Here is a 17,137-nt window from a genome sequence, read left to right on the forward strand (position 1 = left end):
CTGTTCTCCTCAAAATGTGATCTCCATCTTCTCAATTCACAGAATCTATGGAGTTCCACTTGCAGTCACCCTCCTCATGCTATAGCTGGACACTCTCTCAAGACTGTAATCTGGGTCAGGCAGTTTATCTGCTTGCTTTTTCTCCATCTCTCAAATATCACTGTCTAGTTGCTGATATCTGGAATTGTGAACACATCTATTTTATATATTTTGTCTTTGTTGTTATTTCAGGCAAATGGGTAAATTTTGTTCCTGTTTCTCCATCTTGGTCAGAAACCAAAACCCCCTTTTTTATTGTCAAGTATGAAGACCACCTTGCACAATAATTATATATACTTGATGTACTGCGTGTCAGCAAGACATATATTACACACTTCTGGAAGTGATTTTGGAAGATAGGCATGTATGTTAAACATCTTTGAAGTGTACTGCCTGAAAAGGAAAGTGAAGGACTAAGAACTAAATCTTAGAAAACACGGAGGAAATTTAAAAAGAAAAAGAAACTAGTGGAAAGTAAGGGAGGACTTTATGGCAATTAGAGTATCATTAAATATATATATGGAGATTTTAAAAATCTGGGCCAAGTAAAATATGCTGCAGTTTATATAGGATGAATACTGAGAATAACTCATTTGTGATAGAACTCCTGAAGTTATAAAAAGTCTGTTTTCATCAAAATGTAGGTACAGAACTTATATTTAAGGGTCTAAGGGTAGGAGTAGGTAAAGAGATCATGAAAACAGTGGCTACTATAGTTACAAAAGCATTCTAGTAAAATAAAGACAGAAAATAGAATGTCATCTAGCAGTGAAGGAAGATCAAATAAAGGTTTTAGTGTGGTTCAGAACTGTGTCTTCCCCAAAGAGGAAAATGGCACAGAATTATTATCATGAATGATTTAAAGAGAAAATAAAAGTAAAAGTATATGTTACTAAATTTTTGCTTTTTCTATTATATAAAATCTCATGAAGTCCTTAAAGTGTTTGGATTCCTTAATATGATATTTGGAAGTAGTCAAGTTGCCCCTAAAAAGCAGAAAATACTGCAGCTTCCAGACTGGCTTGTCATATTTCCATAGATTTGTCCAGTAAGAATAAAATGAGCCCAAATGGATTGAGAGGAAATAAGTAAGATCAACATGGTGTCCGCTTTCCAAATCCACAACACCAAACTAGGAGGGGCAGATATAGCTGGAATGAGTGGTAGGTAGCTGTCCTGCCACTTCCAATCTGTAAATTAGCAGCTTTATATCCATCAGCTCTACCCTCAGGAGGATGAGGTGAAAAGTTTATGGCTCACAGGAATCAGATTAATGAGAAACCACTTTGTAGCAGCTTCCCACAAAATGAACTGAATAGGAAACAGCCTTGTGACAACTTTTCCCAAGGGTACCTATTTTGCCATATTCCTGGGAGGATCACAGGCATTACCTAAAAACTTGGGTCAGACTGCACCTCAGCCTAATCTGCTTGGCCTATGGGGATACATGCATTGTAGCCTTGGTGCCATGAGGGAATTTTCCTGTAATGATTTGCTAAGTTACAGAATAGGAGGGTCAATAAAATTGGGATTAAAAACGTAGGAATGGAAAATGTTAGAGACTGAATGTTAACGTCCCTTCAAAATTCATATGTTAAATCCTAATCCCCAATAAGATGGTATTTGGGGGTGGGAACTGTGGGAAGAGATACGGTAAGAGTGGAGTCCTCATGAGTGAGATTTGAGTCCTAATAAAAGAGACCCTAAGAAAATCCTTTGCCCCTTCACTTTGAGGATACAGTAAAAAGACAGCTGTCTATGAACCAAGAAATGATTTCTTACCAGACACAAAAATCTGCCGGCACCTTGATCTTAGACTACCAATCTCCAGAACTATAAGAAATAAATTTCTGTTCTTTATAAACTGCCTCAGCCTAATGTATTTTGTTACAGAAGCCCAACAGAATCCTTAAGCCTACATTTCCTGAAGAGAGTAAGAAGAAAAACGAAAACAAACAAACAAAGAACAAAATAACAAAACAAAACAAAAAACAACAAAAAACCCCAAAACAAAAATGGGTAAGATGCTATCATACTACCTTCAGGAAAGAAAAAAGTGCTCAAATTCTTTAAAATCTGCAGAATTAGAGAGAAAGAGTTATTTGGAGATGGGGAAATGGGAAGTTGGCAGATCCCATGCCTGACACTTTTTAATGAAATGGAATGGTATATCATGTATTCCTGGATACAACTGCCTAGCAATGGTCATTAAATGTTAAATGATAATAAGTATATTTGCTTTTTACATAAAAGCTAGGGGACTCTAAATATTTCAATTCTATTGAAGAATGAGTAGTCAGTCGCCATTGATCTTTCTTCATCCACTGAACAAGCAGAAAGTCCACTGCTATTCTTATCTCTAATTTTGGAAAATATTTAATCATTAGGCATAGAAAATTCATTTGAATTGTATAATTCCTGATGTAATAGATGTTATAGATATGCAGAAGTGGAAGAAACTTAAAGTTTATCTAGACCAAACACGTTCATTATATGGATGAGGAAACTGAAATTTTTAAAGACAAAGTACTTTTACTAAATGCAGTGTCCGCCAGTGGTTATAGAAAGAGGATAGATAGTACACTCCGTTAGATTTTTTTTTTTTAATTCCACAAAACTGATGAAAGTTTATGCATGGAGATGAAAGTTTCTTTACAAATACTGAGAAGAAAAACAAGAGAAATGTATTAAAATTTCAAATGTATTGTCATATTTCAAGAACTAATAAAGACTAATACTGCCATCTTGTGTTTTTATGGCTACTTACCAAAACAATTACCTAATTTCTCAATCCGCAAGGTAACACGAAACTGGGAGGGGCAGACAGAGATGAAATGAGCGATAGGTAGCTCTCATGGCACTTCTAATCTGCAAGTTAGCAGCTTTAGAGTATACATTTTGTAGTAAACATGGTTGTACCTTTCTGATACTAATATTAATTTGAAATAAAAACATATCTAACCTTAAAATTAAGGTTATACATTTTAATTGGATAAATTGGAATAGGGTTGAAAGAAATAGATTATTATAAAACCAAAACAAATATGACTATATTTCCTGCAGGTGCCTTTTAATGTCACATAGGGCAAGTGACTTGCTTGCATATGAGAAATTACACAATAATGTCAGGCAAAGGCAGAAACATACCTATTCTGTATACATATATATTTATATATATTTCCTTACATATTCATTTTACAAACACTATAGCTTGGAACCAGTTTGTTGAAATTTGGGCTGTACGTTGAACAGAAGTTAAAGGCTTTTTTCAACAAAAATTTGCTCAAGAAAGATACTTTTAAAACTAGAGAAAAAATTTAAATTTTACAGTCACAGATGATGGAGACCTCACCACAATTTACCTATCCTTTGTGATAAACAATCTCTTTGATAAAACCTGGTATAATTTATCAAAATATTTAATTATTTTCAGATTAAAATAAAGTCATTTCTAAAGAAGGAGAAAAAAGCAAAACCGAGTTTTTTTATTAATGCATTTAATATTTATTAAACTCAATAAAATATAAAGAGATACATTTATTAGTTAATGAAATGTTTATCACAAAATTTGGAGTAGCAGGTGCTGAAGTAGAAACTACAATTACTGTTCTGAATATCAGGGACCTAATGCTCTGAGAAGTAGGTGAATATTCAGGTCAAATACTTAACAAATAGAAAATTAAAGATCTTGGCCCAAGTGTTTTAATGCCAAGTTCATCTATCTTTCAACATCACAGCTATCTTCCCCAAAGCTATCTATAATCGATCCCTTGCTAAGAAATACAATTTACAAAATCAATGATGTACGTGCATGTTTTATAAAGGAAACTATTCTCTTATGCATTCTCAGCAAAATAAATAGATTGATATATTGGAGAATGCAGTCTATGTACCTTTATGAAATACTTTGTGTTCTGCCATATTTTATTCAACAATTTATTTCTCAATTCCAGTTGTTATTTGTTCTGAGCATACAGAATGACTTTATTAAAGCTTTTGAAACTAGGGTAGTAATTGACTGCTGCTGTCTGTGAACTACAAAATCAAAAAGTAAATACTAGATAAAAGAGATGACATTTCCAACATTTTGAATTCTTTACAAATTGCAGAATAAGTGAGTTGCTGGTTATGCATTTCTTTCCAAAAAAGTTTCTAAGACAAAAAATAGAAGTGAATAATAACCACAATTTCAGTTTTACAAATAGCTTGGGTATGCATTATTCCAATTGTTCCTCAGTCTAATGAGGCAAGTGCTTTCATTGACATTTTACTGAAGAAACCAGCCTCAGAGAGGTTAAATTACTTCCATAAGCTCGCACAGCTGGCAAGTGATAGAATTAGGCCCTAATCACAGAATTTTAACTTCTAAATCTCATGAACTTTCACCATTCTATTATGTTCCTACTTTTTCCCTAGACACCTATAGTTTGTCTTTTTATATATTTTTATACCATTGCTTAAAATAAAAGTTCGCTTCATCCCTCTTAGGTATATTACTTGAGATTGGTGAATTTTAGACAATTTTAGCTGCAGCTTAGACACATAATCTAGAGGATGCTAAGCAAATGTTCGGGATTGGCATCTGTCTAGTTTTAATAATTTCTCATGCAATGTCCAAATATTTTTGTTTGGTGCATGTGTGTATATGTATGTTTGTGTATGTGTGTCTATGAGGGCTTTTTTACTTTTATTATGGAAAAATTCAAGCGTATACAAATTAACCAACATTGTAATGAACCTCCATGTATCCATTACCCAGCTTCAACAGTTATGAGTATTCTGCTATGTTTGCATCATTGATATCTCCATCCACACTTCATCTTATAACTGGAGAGCAATTAGTAGGGTAACGATGATGATGACCATGATGATTATGGCTGTCTGTGCAATTTTTACAGACATAGATATTTTGTTTAGGTATAATTTATACTCATTAAAACTTAATTCACCCTCCTTAGTATATATGTTTATGAGTTTCAACAAAGACTGACATTCATATGACTATCACCACATGCCCAAATAATCTTAGAGTTGGAACAATAAAATGATAAAAAATAAGGGTATAGATATTATTTCAACGATAAAATATGTCTGGAAACTATAAATCCACATGGCGTCAAAGTAAAATATTATCCTTAGGCTATTTTTGTCCCCTGAAACAGGCTGTTTAAATTACCTTAACAAATGGAAGTTTATGTAGCCATGCAGAGAAAAAGAATCTATTTCTCTAAAGAACAAGAACCTTGATCAGGACAGATCACAGGAAAGCAGGACTTGGCATATTTACCAAGTTGAAAGATTTCAATTCTCACACTCGGTAATTACTGTTACTTAGAATCTCTGTATGGACTTGTTCTCTGACTCACACTTGAAGTGGTAATTTTATTTTTTTAAGTATCAGTTCAACAATCTATGGAAGCTAATTGTCTAAGCTCTAGTTTTCAACCCATAATTAGGGACACAACTGACAGTGGATATTGATCTTTCTTCCAATATCAGCTAATCCGAGACATGATTCCCTGAGCAGGGGGTTGTGTGAAGGGATGGTAAATCCAACCAGGGTATCTACTTTTTGGAATCCCCAGTTTCCACTTTTTGCTTACCAAACAAAACTAATACAAATTGGTCTGGACAAAGAGGAAAGTTATTTTCAAGTAAATTAAAAATTTCACTCTCTAGGTTGACAAAAATCATGGCTAGCTTCAGGGCTCAATTTTGATATCATGAGTCAGTTTCTTTCTATCTCTCAGCCTTGCCTTCTACTGTTGTAGTTTTGTTATCAGGTAAAAATAGTCTGCTCAACTTGGGCCTTATGAATTTTATATATAGTGTATTATGGAAAACAATAAGGGTCTCTTGCTCAGAGTTTCATCAAGAATCTTACTGAATCCTTTTGTTCTGACCGAATCAAGTAACAATCCATAAAGCAATCACTGTGATCAATAAACCATTTGTTTTAGATCTAGAGTTGAGAGAAAGATCCCTACCAAAAACTTACAGATCAAATATGGAGAAAGGGAGATTTCCAAATTCCTATTAGCAGAAGTAGAAGTAAGGGGTCCACGTACTGGATGGCCAAAAAGTAACAAGGACGTATCAAACTGGAAAAACTTGGTTTTATCTAGAAGATAACTATCATAGGTAATTCATAACATAAAAATATTATAAATATTTTTTATTGCTCTGACAGAAGAGTATTTTATCACTGAATTCCTTTTGGCAAGAACAACATTATTTATCTCATAGTGAATACTGAATTTGATGTTTATGATGTTACTAAAAGATACCTCTTAGTATTTTGCTGAAAATTACCAAAACATTTTAAAATAGGCTTTTAATGTCATATATGAAGTTGGCCTAGTAATCATTTTAACTTATTTTTAAAAATTTTATGAAAAAGTAAGTTAAAATTAATAATTGCCTTAAATTCTAAAAAGATATTAGGATTTTTTGTAATCAACTTGAAACCCCTTGATTATATCTTCTGAGTTATGAAGCAGACACATGTTTATACAGTGAAAATCAGACACATAAATTATCTGAGGGTACACATCACAAATGCATACATTGTATTGCTCAGATGCAATACATGCACTGAATTACATGTTACTAACATTACAGAATGTATAATATATTGTACTGTGTTATAATACCAATAAACCATATTTTATAATATATAAATATAATATATAAATCAGTATAGATTCTATTTACATTTATATTGAATTTATATTGCATATTTAATATTTATATATGAAAGAATCAAATAAATACTTATAAAAGATATATATTTATATATATAAATATCTGCATTTCCTGACGTTATGGCCATTTTGTAGTATCTGAAATAAAGCAAATTTTTGCTTGTTTTTGTCAATCTAACAGTTGAATAGAATTAAAAGTAATTGTTTACTTTTTCCCTTTCTTTCATATTGTGAGTTATTATGCGTTCATAGTAGCTTAGTGCATTCCATAGTTGCCCTCTACTATACATTCGATAACTAGCTGCCACTGAAGCAAGATGATCCCTGCAACCAAAGAGATGTTCTAGAAAGGCCCGGAAACAATACTTTACGGAGACTACCACAGACAGTTTTGAAATTGTATTAATATCAATAATAGTGTACAGAGAATAGAAGTTACATGCAAACTTAATTGCATGTTTAGTGTTCTAGCAGAACTACATAGCTTCTTTAAGACCATGAAAAAGTAAAGATAAAATACTGCCAAGAGCTCACAACTAACATGTAGGTGTATGTTTCTAATGAAATGACTGAAATTCATGTACAAAATTTCCCCAAGGGCCTCATAAGCAGAAAAATTACATAAGATTAAATGATTACATTTCAATCACTAAGGAAAATGATTAAAATTAATATAGAATGTCAGAAATAATTTAAGAACTCAGACTAATCTAAGTGAAAGTATTAAGTTTCTCAGTACAAACATACACAGATTTGTTTAGAGGTTATGTGTGAAGCTGGTGCTCTGTGACTAAAGATTAAATCACCATTTTCCTCACCATTAAAAAATTTCCAGTGATTTTTCTTTAAATATAGACTGATTGTTACAATTCAAATTACCAGAAAGTACCAGAAAATTCACTCAATTCAGTCAACTGAAAAGGAATATTCCACACCCCCAACATAATTATTAACATTAACCTACATTATCAACTATTTTTTTCTTGGTGTCCTCAGGTGGTTGCATTGTACAGAGTGAAACAAAAATGCAAAATTTCATGTGATTCTAAGTCTCATGCAGAAAAGTTAGTGGGAATTACTGTTATTCCCAATCACAATGGCCCAGATTTAAGTCCTAAATTCTGCCTTCATGCCACTGCTCTAGCTAGCAGAATGTCTTCACTGAGCTTAGTAATTAGAAATTTCTCAGTCATCTGTCCACATGTTGATCAGATGAAGCAAAAGCTCTGCTGAATTGTCCTAAGTAAAATTCAAGCATCTACTGGGCCATATTCCTTCTGTGTCCTGTCTATTAAATGATGGTGGGTGTCTCGATACAGTCAAACTGTAAGCCCTGGCATCTTCTAATAGTCAAAGCCCAGCGAAATTCACCACATCAAGGAAAAATATTCTAACCATAATCCATCTGGCATGGATCTAACTCACACATTTACTTGAGATCATAGAACACATAGCTGATGCAACAGCATCAACTTTGAGGCAATCACGAGGATATTTAAATTTTGTCTTTTTTTTAGGGGAAAACTTTTGCAGAGTGACACTTTATCAAATATCTATACGAGCAGAAATCTGTCTACTAGGATACCATTTAATATGAGGTTACAAAACACTCCAAAGGTGAGCTGTTAAATATATGAACCCTGTCCAGGCCTCATAGGGACTTTCAGAGAACCTCTTACAGGTACTTCATTAAGAATAAAACCATACATGGGGCACCTGGGTGGCTCAGTCGTTAAGCCTCTGCCTTCGGCTCAGGTCATGATCCCGGGCTCCTGGGATCGAGCCCCGCATCGGGCTCCCTGCTCGGCGGGAAGCCTGCTTCTCCCTCTCCCACTCCCCCTGCTTGTGTTCCTGCTCTCGCTGTCCCTGTCTCTGTCAGATGAATAAATAAAATCTTTAAAAAAAAAAAAAGAATAAAACCATACCTAACAAAAATGTGGCTGTGAAAAGTAGTATTTATAAGGAATAATCAGTCTTTTCCTTTGTATCAGTGCTCCTCAAAGCAGATAGTTCTAAAAGATGATTGATAACACATGTTCTGAGGGGAAAATCTCTTCATACATAGGTACATCTAACTGTTACAATAATCTAAACAGTTATGTGTGTTTATGTGAGTTTACTGCAGGACTTACCAGATTACTAAATATTGCTAACACTACTTTAGCACTTACTGTGTGGCCTGCAAAGCTTTAAAATCTCTATATTTGTGAAACCATTTAATCTTTAGAGCAACTTAATGAAGGAGGTACTATTATCATTGCTTTTTAAAATAGGAGCAAACGGATAGAGAGATTAAGTGACCTGTCCAAGGTCACATAGATGGTAAATACCCAAATGCTTATGATGACTTCTCAACAATGAAATTTAGAAGGCATCATTTCCAATGTTAAGTTAATTTGAAAATATCGCCTCCACCTAAACACCTAAAGTTTCTCAGAAAACATGTTCTGTGTAACAAAGTGTGGCCAATGTTATTTTGTATAGTACAAATATTTCATCAATCCAAATCAAATCATGGGGGAGCTATTTGATAGACTAAATCTTTATTGCTTCTATTAGATTCACTCTTACTAATCTTTGCTTTCACACTCCACTCTCTATATACACTCATACATGCTATATGCAATGCTAATGATGAGATTTATAGTCATGACAAAGTAACAGGACAAGATTAACCCTTCCACATTAAAATACAAAAACAAAATCCACAAAAAAGTGATTTTCAGCCATTGGACAAGAGACACCTCAAGACAATGATCTCTGAAAGAAAAGAAATAAACCAAGTGAACACATATGTCCAATTCACTACATGAAGAGTTTCTCAGCCACAACACAAGAGAGGAAACTCAAAGGGAGCCATCCCAGGGGTCTTAGTGAGTTGAGGACACAAAGTTCAGAGTACAGGGAGACAAACTATCAGAGAGGAAAGAGTTGCACAAAGAAAAAGAATCCTTAGATATGTACAGGTGTCCCTTGAGTCTTTGCATGGAAGGAACCATAAAACGGACCACAGATGGTTAGGTGTAAAAATCACTGGAGACCACATGTACCTAGAAGGACCTCTTCAAGTAGCCAGTTGAGCCTTCCAAAAAATATCGCCTCAGTGAAGGGCCCAAATTAGCCTTAAATTCAAAGCTGTTGTGGTGCCATCTAAGAAAACCTTCAAAAACAAATTTCAAATTGATTGAACTATTTCCAAGAAATGTAATTATGTCCCAGATATAACCAAAATATTTAAATGTATACAAAAGAGTTCAGCAACCAATAAAATAATCACCCAGTATACAAAGAAGAAAAGGAGGCCACCTGGGTGGTTCAGTTGGTTAAGCGACGGCCTTCGGCTCTGGTCATGATCCTGGAGTCCCGGGATCAAGTCCCACATCGGGCTCCCTGTTCAGCGGGGAGCCTGATTCTCCCTCTGACCCTCTTCCCTCTCGTGCTGTCTCTCATTCTCTCTCCCTCAAATAAATAAATAAGATCTTAAAAAAAAAAAAGAAGAAAAGGATTATCCATAATGAGGTAAAAATTCAATAGAAACAGATATAGAAATATGATTAAGAACCACAGATGCTAAACCATCTATTTTATATAGATCCCATATGTTCTTTGATTGTGGTTAGAAACTAAAAATAAAATGGTAGTGCCAAAGTTTTTATGTATTTTTAATGGTATGGAGACTTTGCATATTCTTCAAATTAAAGCAGTTTTTCAGATGAACATTTCTGATCTCTTTTCTTCACGTATTCCTTCACGTAGATCTCTCCACAAGAGAAAGAGTGTTAAGTTTTTATGGTAGGACATTTGATAGAATGCCCATTGTGGTAGCTATTGTCTTCTGATCTCCCTCACTTATCAGGATCAGCCCATTTGTGTGTCTGTGTTGTGTGTGAGAGAAAGAGAGAGATTGAATGAGAGTTTTTTTCTTTGTTACCTGAATTTAATAACCATTTAAGTCAGTTTCCTACCTGTGATGTGACCAAGATGGCCTTAATGTTCCCCTCAACTTGACTAAACTTAGATAGGCTTCTTCCTCACTTTAGGCCTCTGAACTTCCTTTTCTTAGAGCATTTACTATAGAAAACATGCAGTTGTACATTCTTTCTCTGCCCCTCTGAGATGCAAATATTCTTCAACACAGGAACATTTTTCTCAGTGACCTAGGAGCAATTCCTTGAAATGTGACCATCAAGAAAGATAGGATCCCACTTCCCAGCCTTTGTGGGAGAGTAGGAGCCTCATTAAATAAGTGAAAATTAGCAAACATAGATGGCTGATCACATTGACCATCCTCCCCCATGAAGTCTTCTATTATTTCTCCATTAGCTCATCCCAGATTTTAATTTTTTAATTTTTATTTTTTGCAGGTTAGAAACCACAATTTTATTTTTTTAAGTTTTTATTTAAATTTCCAGTTAACATACAATGTAATATTAGTTTCATGTGTACTATATAGTGATTCAATACTTCCATACAACAGCTGATGCTCATCACAGCAAGTGTCCTTGTTAATACCCATTCCCCCCCACCGGGGCTCCACCACCCTCCACCCGGGCCCACCCCCCTCTAGTAACCATTAGTTTGTTCTTTATAATAAAGAGTCTGTTTCTTGCTTTGCTTCTCTCTCTCTCTCTTTTTTCCACTTTGCTCATTTGTTTTGTCATCCTAGGTTTTATAAAAACCCTACCTTTTATTTCAGTGGAGTTGAGTTCAATCTCTATGTCCTAGTGCAGTAGTCCTGAGTAAGGTCTTATTTGTCATGTTTAACAATGTGCCTGTGAATTTTTTCTTTTGTAAGCATGCAGACCAGCAGTTTTGAGTAGATTAGTAATATTTAAGATTGAGTATTAGAAGTTAAAATTTGTTTCTGAACAAAGTCACATTCCCTATCTGACTCCTAAGCAGGTTTTTAAATTAGTATGGAAAACATAGAGGAAAAGAATGTAACTGAGAACTAAAAAGCCCAACATTAATTAACGGGAAATGTTCACAGGTAGGACCTACCCAGATCTCTCTCTCTCTGTCTTACACACACGCACACACACCCACACACTGAAAAATCTTAGAGTGCTCCTTCTATTTCTGAACTATCAAATGGGTGAAGGAGAAACTTAATTCCTTGACTATGCATAGAATCCACACATAGCTCAGAAATTTTAATGAATGGTGCAGACCCTTATTCTTTTTTAAAAAGTGAGACACATGCAAGTGAAGTCATTGTCCCAAGGGAAGCTAATTAGCAAAAGAACAGGGAATATAATTCAGGTTTCCTGAAGTTCTACTACCCTAAATTTATACGTGACTGCACTAGTAGGGATATTTCACATCAGGATTTTACATGGAAAGGGGAAAATATTTTTCATGTTTATCAGATAATCCCAATAGTTATTGGCAATTAAAATAAACTGTGCTCATTAGCACTTCTTAAACTGTGCTTCTTAAGCAACATCAGGAAATCCTCTGTGCTCAATTTCCTCCAACTTTTCATTGATCACTTTGTATTCTCTTACACATGCACTTGAGCAGAAATGCATAAGCCAAGTGTCAGTGTTAAAATAGGAAGAATCACACAATTATTGGCATTCAGTCCACTTACTTTTGAATGGGACTCTCCATTTTACTATGTTTCATTTCTCATAAAAAAGATTGAGGGTTTACCTGTTTGTAAATTGTCACAGTTACGCATGATATATGTTGCCATGCCGTCAAAAAATGAGCTGGGGGGGATGGACTTTTATGGTCTTAACGTAAAATTTCCTTTGAAAAGCCAGTAAATGGCTCTGTTTGGATTTTCTTTGGTCTCCTATTAATCTCATGTCATTGAGATTCAGAACCTAACAGAGCAAACACTAGATTATGTGTTTATTTAATGTGCCTGCATTTCTGCATTTGATTATTAATTAAGGCATGCAATTATTTTTTAACCATTTGATAATTCTCAGCAAATAATTTAGCAAATATATACATATATATTGATCATGTACTGATAGATTTACCAAGTTCGCCAGATAATTTTTGCTAGGCAAATTATCTCAAAAACAATATAGCAAACCTCATGCCCCCAGAGAGCAATTCACAGGGTGACTGGAGATACTGCTTGGCACAATTCTCGTTAGCCTTTCTGCAGTTTTGGCTAACAGCAATTCACAGCCTCAGCTTAATGTCTGCAATGATGCACCCTGATGAGTGAGAGCTTTTCTCAGCATGGATCTTATTAGCATTTTTCTGTGCTTGGCAATAAGCAACTCAATACTGCCTATATCCTCCCTCTTTATTGCCCCCAGCAGATGGCTCTGATTTCTTTAAAGAAAGAAGCATTCTCTACTGTCTGTACAAAGCATTTTTTTTTAAAGTATGCGCTATTGGAGGCAGGTGAAAGACTGACTTTCAGCAGCTGCACAGGAGACTACTTCCAAGGGTTCTTTGCATTAATATGTAAAGCAATAATCAGTAAGTAGTAGCTTTGACAAACAACAGGTGGCTTTTCATTCTAAAAGAAGCAGTATCTTATTGTGAATCAAAGATACCCTGTGGTTCTGCCATCACTTCCTGGTACCTCCTACCAGCTCAGGGTATATAGATATCTTCACAGACTAGAGCAGCCTCGCTCTCCCCAGACATGCCTTCCATGCTTAAATTGAACTTCAATGGTCCGGCAAGTCACTTCACCAGTATTCGCTTTTCCTGCACTCTCAAATCACAGGGGGCTTTTGAACTGAAAAGACAGGCTTCCTAATCAGAGAACAGAAACCATAATAGAGCATTCTCTGTAAAAATACTCAACACTGGAATAAGCACACACAATGCAGATTTTCTTTTCCTTTTACCCCATACTTACTACTTAAAACCATGTGCTCTGGATTGAAACACTTCTTATTGAATGAACATGTAATTCAGTTATGAAACAATTTCTAACCTTTCATAATACATTGTGTTTCCTAATTTACAATATTTAGTTGAGTACGCCAGCAGGATTAGAAGTGTTGAGACTACATTTTGGCCCTAAAAGAATGATAAATTAATTTCCAAAAAAAAAAAAGGTACAAATGCTTCCCTCTTGCCTGAGATATTAAACGCCATATCAATATAAGTAAGGCAGATAAAGATGAGTTAAATGTGTATTTATGTAATAGGAAACCAACCCAGAAGTACCATAGAAAATGAGACCATGTCCTAACCTATTGTCTTTAGTCCCATTAAGAATATATACCTTAGATAGATGTGTGAATGTTATGCTTTTTTTTTCCATATAACAAGTAAATTACTGAGGTGTCTACCATATTTCAACAAGTATTTTTAATCTTAGAATTTATAAATATTTGTAATCTGTATGATATATATTCGGTTATGTTTCTCTTATTTTTCTTGTGTGTGCCCAAATACATTTGTTAAATGAAATACATATTGTCTTTGTCTCTATTTCTATTTAGTTGGCAATCATCATATTTGTACATAATGCTGTATTTTAAAATACTCCCATCATATCAAAATTTAGTGATATTTAGAAATATGTTGACTGACCCAATGTGCTAGATTAACTGGAGAATGGAAGTTAAGAAAAATAAAACTCTAAATATATTTGGAGCTGATTGAATTGAGAATATTTGATCGATAAATCCACAAGGAGTTAAGATACTTTATTAGAGACGGGAATATGATATCAAGCAAGAGAAGTCACTAACAGAATTTTTGCTTAAAATTATTCACAGAAGAAAAAAGAACATCCTAGAGTGGGAAACTAGTGAAATATGAAATGCAGTATACATAAATTTCTAACAACAGTGACATAAACCAGAAATGAGATTCGATTATTAACTTAATTATAAGACAGTGGACCTTATCATCTTGGGCTGTGAGGCACAAGAATATTTTAACACTTCTTTTTCTATTTAGATTTGGGCAGTCTTAACAAAAGCACTTGTCTGATAAATAAACACCAGACCTTAAGATCATGAAAAGAAAATGACAGTCGCATTGGAATTTCTTAATGCTGACTTTATTTCTGATCTACAAAAATCTGAGAATTTACAACAGGCACTATTCTTTTGTTTCTAGTCTAACCTAGAGTTTAAACTTTATACTTCCTCAAATGAAGAAACTAAGGCTGTAAGAATTTAAATGATTTTCTTAAAGAGTCCAAGTAAGAATGCAGGAGGGTGCTTCATATCTAGTTAAAGAGCTTTTCAGTATGCTGGAGTAGCTCTAAATATAAATTTAATAAAGATTACTGTTCATTGAGTCTATACTCTGTGGTAAGAACTTTTGAAAACTTCATTCTGCCTTTGCAGTAGCTGTTTTTCTTATAGTTTTTATCCCTTCCTATAAGTGAAAAATTAAGCCAAGTACAGGTTGAGAAGTTTGTACATTTTACAAAAAGAGGCAAATTCAATAGTTAAATCAATCAGGATCAAAATAGGACGTACCTGCATACTAGTGTACTATGTTTTTTCAGAGGTAGAAAGAATTGTTCATATTTCTGGATTTTCTCTAAACACTGAACCATAGATTTGCTAGAACAGTGTTATGGATAATACCCATAGATTTGCTAGAACAGTGTTATGGATAATTAATATTTTCTAGTGAGCACTAGAACATTTCTGCATTTAAGCAGGAGTTACTCTAGTAAGGGAAGGGGGAGCCCTGCAACGTGATAAAATATCATGATACCTTAAAATTAACAAATCAGATCACAGTATAGCATGAATTAAAGCTATCTACATATCCATCTGTCTTTCTACCTCTCTGTTTATCTATTATCTATTGATTGATCATCTATCGATCATCTATCATCATCATCTATCTATATGTTTTAAACACTGAACAGCAAGAAATAATGAACAGAGATGCACAATGCTTCTCCAATTTATTGGTGATATTTTTAATATAAACTATGCCTGCAAACATGTCAAGCTTGAGAACATATTTAAGGATTCTGAAAGAACACACATTATAATTAAATGAATATATTTCCAAGGTCACTCAAAATTGATATACAGTAGTTACAGATAAAGAGCCAGCAAAATGACAAAAATTAGTAGCTAACACTACATCCAATGATCTCAGCTGGCAACTATTATAACTGTGTCTAAATTTACTCCTTAAGCTCCCGTGGCTATCTATGCAGATAATTCACTGGATAAATCATCCACCTAATCTAATATAATTACAAATCTGTTGTTAATATAAATATTCCACAACCAAGTAAACATCTTAACCTTCTTTTATACAGAAAACATCCAGTTATATTAACAATTATGCTTTAACACTAATGAAGAGTGTTGTCTAAGCTGGTTTTACACTCAGCGTGAATAAAAGTGATAAGTGGCATTAGAACATAACACAATGGTCCTCACCATGTTCTTAAAGTACCAGCAGTCTAAATATTATAATTCAATGTTTTTATGCAAAAATCCTATAATTTAGATCATTTATGTGCCTGGACACTATTTATATTTTTGTACTTATGTAGTAATATTCTGAACTGATAATCCCTAAAAAGTGTTTTGAAACTTTTAGAAGCTTAACATTTTAAGTTAATACATTCTTCCTAGAGCTTAACCCATATTAAATATCAAGACAGATGTAATGTTCCTCTTCCAGATTTAGAGGAGTTTTTGCAATATAAGCCTATTTGTTATTTCTTAATAAAAAATGAAAGAAAACATACTGTATCTGTTTATATTTGTGATTAACAAGGTACTAGGACTCCACTAAAGTACAGATTCATTTGATTCACACCTTTTTAAACGACTAGGTATAGATTGTTTTATTTTCTAACAAGCAACAGATGCAAGACAGCAGTTTGAAATGAGGTAACACGGAATTAGACTATGTTCTTTTTAACTGTGTTCTAACTCTGAATTACTCTACTCTGTTTTGTTATAAACCTCATTTTGCCACAGACTGCCTTTTACTTGTCTTTTTTAACTCTACACCAATTTTGGAGACTCAGGTTTCCTTAAGAGTCTACCAAAGAAATTAGATTATCTTGGCAGCTAACAAGCTTGGGACTACTTTCTGTGTATCCTCTCTTTATAGCTCAGAATACTTTTGACATAAATATCTAGCCACCAGTTGTGAATGGATATACAACAAAAGGAAACACCTCCACTTGAATGTGTTGGTAGAGGGAGACTTGCTGAAAATATGGTAGACACAACAGCATACCGAGCCACATTCTGGCTGTCCGCACGTTGTAGAAAATAAATAAATCAACTTTCTGAACAAATAAAATGATTATTCAAGTGATGGAGTGAAGTTAGGAATCTAAGACATCATACCCACAGAGTAAAATGATCTAATGCAAGGCTGGTTTACCATAACTAAATTTGGTCTACAATTCAGAATTCTGGGAGCAAAACAAAACAAAATTTCTTAGCCTTTATTTATTCTACCCC

The sequence above is a fragment of the Callorhinus ursinus genome, unplaced genomic scaffold, assembly GCF_003265705.2.
Source record: "Callorhinus ursinus isolate GAN/ISIS: 27379988/994484 unplaced genomic scaffold, GSC_fseal_2.0 scaffold1, whole genome shotgun sequence".
In the NCBI taxonomy this organism is placed as follows: Eukaryota; Metazoa; Chordata; class Mammalia; order Carnivora; family Otariidae; genus Callorhinus; species Callorhinus ursinus.